The sequence below is a fragment of the Quercus suber genome, unplaced genomic scaffold, assembly GCF_002906115.3.
Source record: "Quercus suber isolate HL8 unplaced genomic scaffold, Cork oak 2.0 scaffold_951, whole genome shotgun sequence".
Taxonomy (NCBI): domain Eukaryota; kingdom Viridiplantae; phylum Streptophyta; class Magnoliopsida; order Fagales; family Fagaceae; genus Quercus; species Quercus suber.
The window spans coordinates 6,374-14,028 of record NW_027070371.1 but is presented as its reverse complement, the minus strand read 5'-3'; the positions used below and the strand labels follow the sequence as shown (position 1 = coordinate 14,028).

Sequence of the window (7,655 nt, the reverse complement as noted above, 5' to 3'; positions counted from 1 at the left end):
ACCAAGGTATTGCATGGTCCTCGGACCCAAACCTATGGTAAAACTACACACACCGATTATGTCTAATATTTACAAAAAAAATTGAAGTGGTAGACAGAACCAAGGTATTGCATGGTCCTCGGACCCAAACCTATGGTAAACTACGCACACCAATTATGTCTAATATTTACAAAAAATTGAAGTGGTAGACAGAACCAAGGTATTGCATGGTCCTCGGACCCAAATCTATGGTAAAACTACGCACACCAATTATGTCTAATATTTACGAAAAATTGAAGTGGTAGACAGAACCAAGGTATTGCATGGTCCTCGGACCCAAACCTATGGAAAACTAAATAAGTATTGTGCATTACCAGGGTAGTGTATGGTCTTCGGACTCGAACCCACAAAGAGAATAACTGCACTAAGAAAAGCCAAAGCGTTACTCAATGTCAGGCTATAATACCATCCTTCGATTTATATTTGGATGATAATAGATGGTCCCATGATGCCAACTCCAGAATGGAATACAAATATTGAGTGGAATACAATAGCAAAGCAAACAAAATAAAGTATCATTAAATGAAAGCAAAATCTCAAGTATTCGATTCAAAAGAAAGTACACGACTCCCTTACAATGCCACTGAGGCAGGAAACGAGATAATATCAAAGGAAAAAATGAACAAAGCTATCCTAGGCCGTATACTGGTTCCTTCAACTCAGTAGGTAAATCAAAAGGCTAGGGCCAAAGCTCAAGAGCTAGATCTCTAAAAGTCCATCGGAGGACTGGCCACGTCCTGAGGTCTTTCCTGACCCTCGGTTACGACTTCCCCCAACGCTATCTGGGGCTCGACCTCCTCGGATGGTTGACCAGTTAACGGAGCATCCTCGGCGGTCTTGTCTTGACTTTCAACCAATGGTAAGGAAGACTCCTCCTCAGGAGCAGCAGGCACAATCTCGCGAATGGCAGTAGGGTAATATACCCTGTCTTCCCTTCTAAGATCAGACGAAGCATCAATCCCTGCTTGGTTGAGGGCTTCATGCCAAGTTTGAGAGCAATAATGCCTGCACACAGCAGGAACTTGAGCCTGAAGGGTGGCTTCAGTCTTAGCCACCCCTTCTGTGAAAGCCTCTTCTTTTGCCTCTTCCACAGAGCGCTCAGCGTCCGTTTTAGCGAAAATTGCCTCGTCTCTGGCTCTCATAGCCTCGTCCCTGGCATACTCAGCAACACCTTTGTCGTGGATTGCTTTGGTCAGACTTTCCTTCATGAAGAAAATGTCCCCTTTAGCCTTTTGTAATTGACTCTCAACCTCTTGCAAGTGGACAGTCTGATCCTCAGCTTGTTTCCTGACCACGGCTAGGTCAGAAATAGCAGTATCCCTGGCTTTCGCCATTTCCGCCAGATCCTCGGTCGCCTTTTTCAGGTCGGCCTCAGATCTCTTAAGAGTTTTAGCCGCTTCTAGGAATTTATTGCGCTCCTGCGCTAAGGCCTGACTATGGTCGTCAACCTCTTCACCCAACCTAAAAAGGCTTGGATAGCCTGCCAGCAAAAACAAGCAGCTTTATAAAGAGAAGAAAAGTACTAAGCAACAAAATTTCTAGTAAAAAGAACGGTTGCCAAAGGACCTACCATGCCTAGATATTTCTTAAGGTCGAGGACAACCTCTACCCCAGTCATCTTCTCTAACTCAGCCATATCAACAGGAAGAAGAAGAGATTTCTCTAGGCCTCGGCTACGAGAGCCCCTCGTCTCCTTGAGACTCTCGTATCGACGCGTTGTCCATTAGGGGCTGGTCATGGAGCATGGCAGCAGGCAGCCATGCTTGAGCCTGGGGCTGCTGGATGACCTTCTTGCCTTTCTTTTGATCACCGAGCTTCAACTGCTTTGGGGTCTACGAATCTTACCCTCCTCGGGCGAAGAATGAGATTTGCTCCCATCTATGGATCCTTGCCCTTAGAAAACCTTTTCTTTTCGGATCAGGAGACTCAGTAGAAGGGGCAGTTACTATAGGGGTGGAGGACGACCTGGTTTGCATGGTTGAAATCTGGGGCTGAGATGCTGGGGGCTGGGACTGTAACTCCCCTGGTACATCCTTCTTGGAACCGCCTTCGAGCAGGTCAAGAAGACTTGTCTGGGGCTGTCTCTTTAAGCCATCTCAGCCTGGGTACCAACTCTTAAAGACTGAAGATCGGTTCGGATAAGTGAGGATCCCCTAGATCACCGGGAGGATCCTCGGGCTGATCAGCTAAGTTAAATACACTATACTCGTCCTCGGAGGAACTCAATTCAACCACCTCCTTTGCTTTCTTAGATGGTCCTTTCTCGGCCACTGTTACTTGCCGGGATGAAGAAGGACCTGATAACGGAATATCTTCAGGTATGTAAGACCCCCCAGTAAAAGAAAAACCGCTCTCCACCACGGTAATCTGCGTGAGCCGAGGATCACGAGCTCTAATTACGTGCTGCGGAACAGGGAATGACGTCTGAGCCGGGTCACACCCGAGGATTTTATGAGCAGCTCTGACTTGGTTGTCAGGTTCGTTCAAGAAGAGGTCCGACCTGAGAACGGTTTCCAAATCCGCCTTATTAACTAGGTGGAAGTGACGTGCAAAAGCATGTGGATCTGCGAAAAGAAAAACAAACTCCCATGGTTAGTCAACCAAATCAAATATACAGACATAAAACTTGAAGGTGCTGAGACCTAGATTATCTTGTACATCGGATGCCCTACCTGGCTCCCCCTCTACAGTTGGGCAGTGAAAGCCGTCGTGCCACTCTCCCGACACTATGAGGAAGTCTTGGTTCAACCCTTTATTGGAATCAGGAAGACACTGGATAAGACGAACCCTATCGTCCCTTGTCTTCATATAATATGTCTTACTCCTCAGGTGATGAAGGTTATAACACCAATTCACATCATGGTGAGTCAGTCTCAGCCCCATTTTCTCATTCAGGGTATCTACACACCCTAGTATCCTAAACACATTCACAGCACACTGAGTGGGAGCCAGGCGGAAATGCCTAAGGTAATTGAGGGTCACCGGCCTCATAGGGATTCTCATCCCTCTTCTACAAAAGCAACTATTGGAATTACGACCTCACCCTCTCTCCTCCTAAGGTACCATTCTCCTTCTTCGCAGTACTTCAAATTTACATTATTGGGTATTCCATAGTCAACAATGAATTGGTTCATCATCTCGTCGGATTCGACCAACTTCTTAAACTTACCCATTCCCCAAAAGACAACTAAAACTCTAAAAAAGAAAAGGAAGAGTGAAATCAGGGAAATTTGGGTCACTAGAAAAGAAAACTTACAGAGGTATGACGATACTCTTCAGATAGTGTGCCAGTCGAGTCAAGTTCAAACTATGTGCATCAACGATGATAAGCGTGAAATGATGAAACCAGGCAAGTCAAACAGGTATTTATACTCTCCCTTAATTTCCCCGAATGAAACCGCTTGCTCATAAAGGCAGAAGATCATGCCACTGAAAGTGGGAAACGTGGTGCCGCCAAAATTTAATGTGGGTGCCCATTAATTCTCAAAACGCTAAAAACGCGCATCGGGCAGTCAAGAAGCCGCCAGCATCAGCATAAACTAGAGTGAGACCATTCGTCCAATGGATCCGCATGTATCAAAACCCTCCTCCCCGTTCGAGGGAACGTGCAGCAGAGTTTTGAGGGGCTATTGTGGGGTCCGTGGGCCTAATAGCCTCGGCCCATCATATAGCGGGCCCAAGGCCCATGCCGAGGAGCTCAAGCTATTTCTGAGGAGAAGGGGGAAGCCTATTCTCCTGGATCCACGCCGAGGATACCTTGTCCTCGGCCTGACAAAAGTGATTTCAGGGAGTGGCTAACCCCAAAGTAAGCTATCACTCTCGCATTTAATGCACTCAACTAACCTCCTGGCCGCATTAATGGGGAGGTAACCCCTTGGCAGGATAACGTTGATCAGAGTGAGCCACTTGAGTACCGATAAGGCCTCTGATGGGATGGACAACCAGAAGAAAGGCGAATAGGCAATCAACAGATGGAAGCAAGAGATAGGAAGATGAAAACTATAAAAGAAGAGCTAGTAAAGCCAAAAAAGGGGAAGGAGAGAGGGAGGTCTCCTCGGCCATAGTCCGAGGAGCATTCCCCATTTGTAAGAAAACCTTAGCCATTTTTTGAGATAAGTTTGGCCATGGTGATCAACGGCCAGCACCTAAGCCTTTCAGCCCACTCTCTATAAATGTATTGTTTGGGCTTGTTGGGCTGAAAACTTACATTCAATTCAAATTGAGTCCCTACAATTCCCATTACAACTTGCATGTAAAAAAAGTTGTGGTCTTAAAATTAACATTGCTCATTTTGTATCATTAAAGGGCGATCAAGTTTCAAAGACTAGTGTTGATTTAGACCTTTTCAAACACTATACCCAATAACTAATGAAGCAAGAATTTTTTTTTTTTTTTTTTTAAACAAGACAAAAAAAAATTGGCATATAATTAATATTTAATGTACATATATAATTATCCACCAACTCTTTCGCAGACATTAAATAATTACATATTAACTACAAAATTAGTTATATCCTTAGGTTACAACCTTACTCAATAAAATAAAAATTATTACATATTTTGAAAATCTAATTGTTCAATTGCATGTTTTTTACTCTCTTAATATACATGTCAAATTTTGTATCAATCGGATATTATTTACTATATGATCTATAAGCTTATAATTTATGTATAATTTTAAACTACAAAAACTTGCCATTTAAAAAATTTATTGATGACATAGCTATTAATCTTTATTTTTCTAGAAATTTTGCAAGTATAGAGGTTATAAGAAAAAGATATAATCCAATGGTGAATTTGTTAAAATTTACCCCCAATAAAAAGATATTGAGTAAGGTTGTACTTTTAAATTACAACCAATTTTGTAACTAAATTTTGTCATATATATATATATAGGATTTTGATCCTCTATATTTTCTTAAATCTTAACCATTCTTTAATGATTTAATGGTCTAGATTTTGTCATGTCAGCATTCCTTTAAAAATAATATTAATTTTTTTGTTTATAATATTATTATTTTTTATTTTAAGAGTATTATTAGTGAAATGTTAATATGACGGAATCTAGACTCTTAAATAATAAAAAAGTTATTAGGATTTAATGAATTTTATTGGTAGAGTGTCTTAAGAAATCTAGAAGATCTAAATCCATATATATATATATATATATAATCTTTTGTGGTTAGTTGGAGCTACGGACTTATGCAGCTAACGTTCCTCGTACTATACCTTACCATCCTGTATGATTTAAGGTTGTTGGTAGAAGGTAGCCATGTGCTATGGAAGGAAGGTATTCAAAAATAATTAATTATGATAAAAGTGTATTACTATCATAATCCACGGGATTTTATCGGAATTTGATAGATATGCAAATGAAAATTGCATCTTTGTTGACTTTTTCAATTTCGCGTTCAACTTACTCCAAGTGGGGGAGCCATTAGGGGAGGCAAAATTTATAAATGACAAATTCACACATGTATATGAGTACTTGAGACCAATTTAATTTTTATTGAAAAAAAAATTATGTGATTTAAGTGATATTTTATTGCAAAGAAAACAAAATCATAGTTGTTATATTGTGTTTATCTGGTAGATGTTTTTTAAACATGCATAAGCCATTTAGTAATTTTTTTTAAGAGTTAAGATTCCACTTACAATTCACTTGAAAGAACTTTTTTAATTGCTAAACTTACTTCAAATACAGCTCATATAAATTATGATATTTTTGTTAATATAGACTCGTAAATAATTAAATTGTAATAATATAAATCATTGGAGTTTATTATGTTATAAATTTTATATTTGATTACTTATATACAAATTTACATGAAGAAGAATATAAAGTATTATATTAAGAATTTTTGTTTTTTTTAATCACTTTTGAAAAGGAATAATACTGTTATTTTTTAAAAATATTTTTCTTTTATAATTTTTTTGACATTGAAATAGAGATTAATAAAATAAGAAATATTTCTTTTTTCTTTTTCAAATGAAGTTTGTCGTAGAAAAAATTTATAGTGTATAACAATTTTGATGGGCCATGGGAGAATCCACCACTGATCCACCATTTCCCGCACTCATCCCTTTCTTAACTCAGCAAACAAATAATTATGTTTCATGACAGAGACAGAAAGTTTCACAACAAATTTATGGTAATATGTTGGGATTGATGTAACATCACTTCAATTTAGTCTCACTAGCCACCACTAATATCATTTATATTGTATATCAATCACAATATACTTACACTACAGTTGTTGTTAAAAAAAGAAAGTTATAAATTGTGTGTCTAGTGACTAGATTTATTGATAGATGATGTAGAATTAAGTGGGAAAGGCTACCAAGGCGCATGTACCACATAATGTAAACATTGCTTATATCATTAAAATAAGACTAGGTATATAATTTTGTTTAGAACTTGTTCATCAAAAAAAAAAAAAAAATGTTTAGAACTTTGTTTATAACGTGACCAATTGTGATGGTGCATAATAAAAGTAATAATTAATAGTGAGCCTATGAAAAAGTGATATTAATCATATTATTCCCATAACAACTTGCATGTAAAAAAGTTGGGATCTTAATTAACTTTGCACATATTGTATAATTGAAGAGCGATCAAGTTTCAAATACTAGAGTCGATTTAGACCTTTTCAAATTAATACTAAACCGAATAATTAAAGAAGCAAGAATTTTTGCTAAACAGGAAGCAAGAAAAGTTGGTGTATAATTAATGTCCACAAGTCGATTGAGAAAAATAAAATTATACGTACATGGGCTGGAGTGATAACCTACCCTTGATTATCTAACATCATTGCAATTGGAACCGTGGAATTTGGAATAGCAACACATGGTATTAGATACCAAGGCGTACGTCTAGCAATTAATAAGAGTTTGGACACAATCAAATGCAGACCTTAATATATTGAGCATTGAGCAACGCGATCTAGATGACTCAAATATATGTATATCCAATACAGGAAGGAGTGATGCTCAAGCAAAACAATAAAATTAAGTACACTGAATGAGTTGTGTAATTCAATGACTATATAAGTGTGCCTATTGTTCTGTGGTTGGACGATACAGGGGGGGTTGGAGAAGACAGACATGGAAATACTTCATCGTCATCATCATCTCCTTTTGTATGTGGTGCTTGTTGTAGTCTATTTTTTCTCTTGCACTGAAAGTCTTAGTCGGAGAGATTTTCCAGCTGGTTTCATATTTGGAGGGGCCTCAAGTGCTTACCAGGTACAAATGTCACTGCACCAACACTATACATTTACATGCTTTCAACACTAATTACCTATGTTCTTATACTCATATTATGTTTGGGGTACTCTTAATTTCTATTGAAAGTATGAAGGGGCTGCATATCAACATGGAAAAGGACCTAGCATATGGGACACTTTCACCAGGGAACATCCAGGTCTCTCTCTCTCACAGTTTTAGTGAATGGAAATTGTAGTCAATCAACATGAATGTCCAAATGTACAAACAAAGGCAAAACAAGCAACCACTAGTTAGTTCTCCAGACCAACCTACATTTGCATCACTAAGAGAAAGAAAACCATTCACAGCAATTAGTAATTCACTAAAGATACATATTGTTAATTAAACCA

At 38.5% G+C, this 7,655-nt stretch overlaps 1 long non-coding RNA gene across 1 annotated transcript; it reads left to right on the top strand.

The window, feature by feature from the left end:
• The first annotated feature begins 7,121 nt into the window (after positions 1-7,121).
• Positions 7,122-7,462, top strand: LOC112024600 (uncharacterized). Its single transcript, XR_010627014.1, has 2 exons — positions 7,122-7,284; positions 7,393-7,462. It is a non-coding gene; the product is annotated as an uncharacterized LOC112024600 (long non-coding RNA).
• Positions 7,463-7,655: the final 193 nt, after the last annotated feature.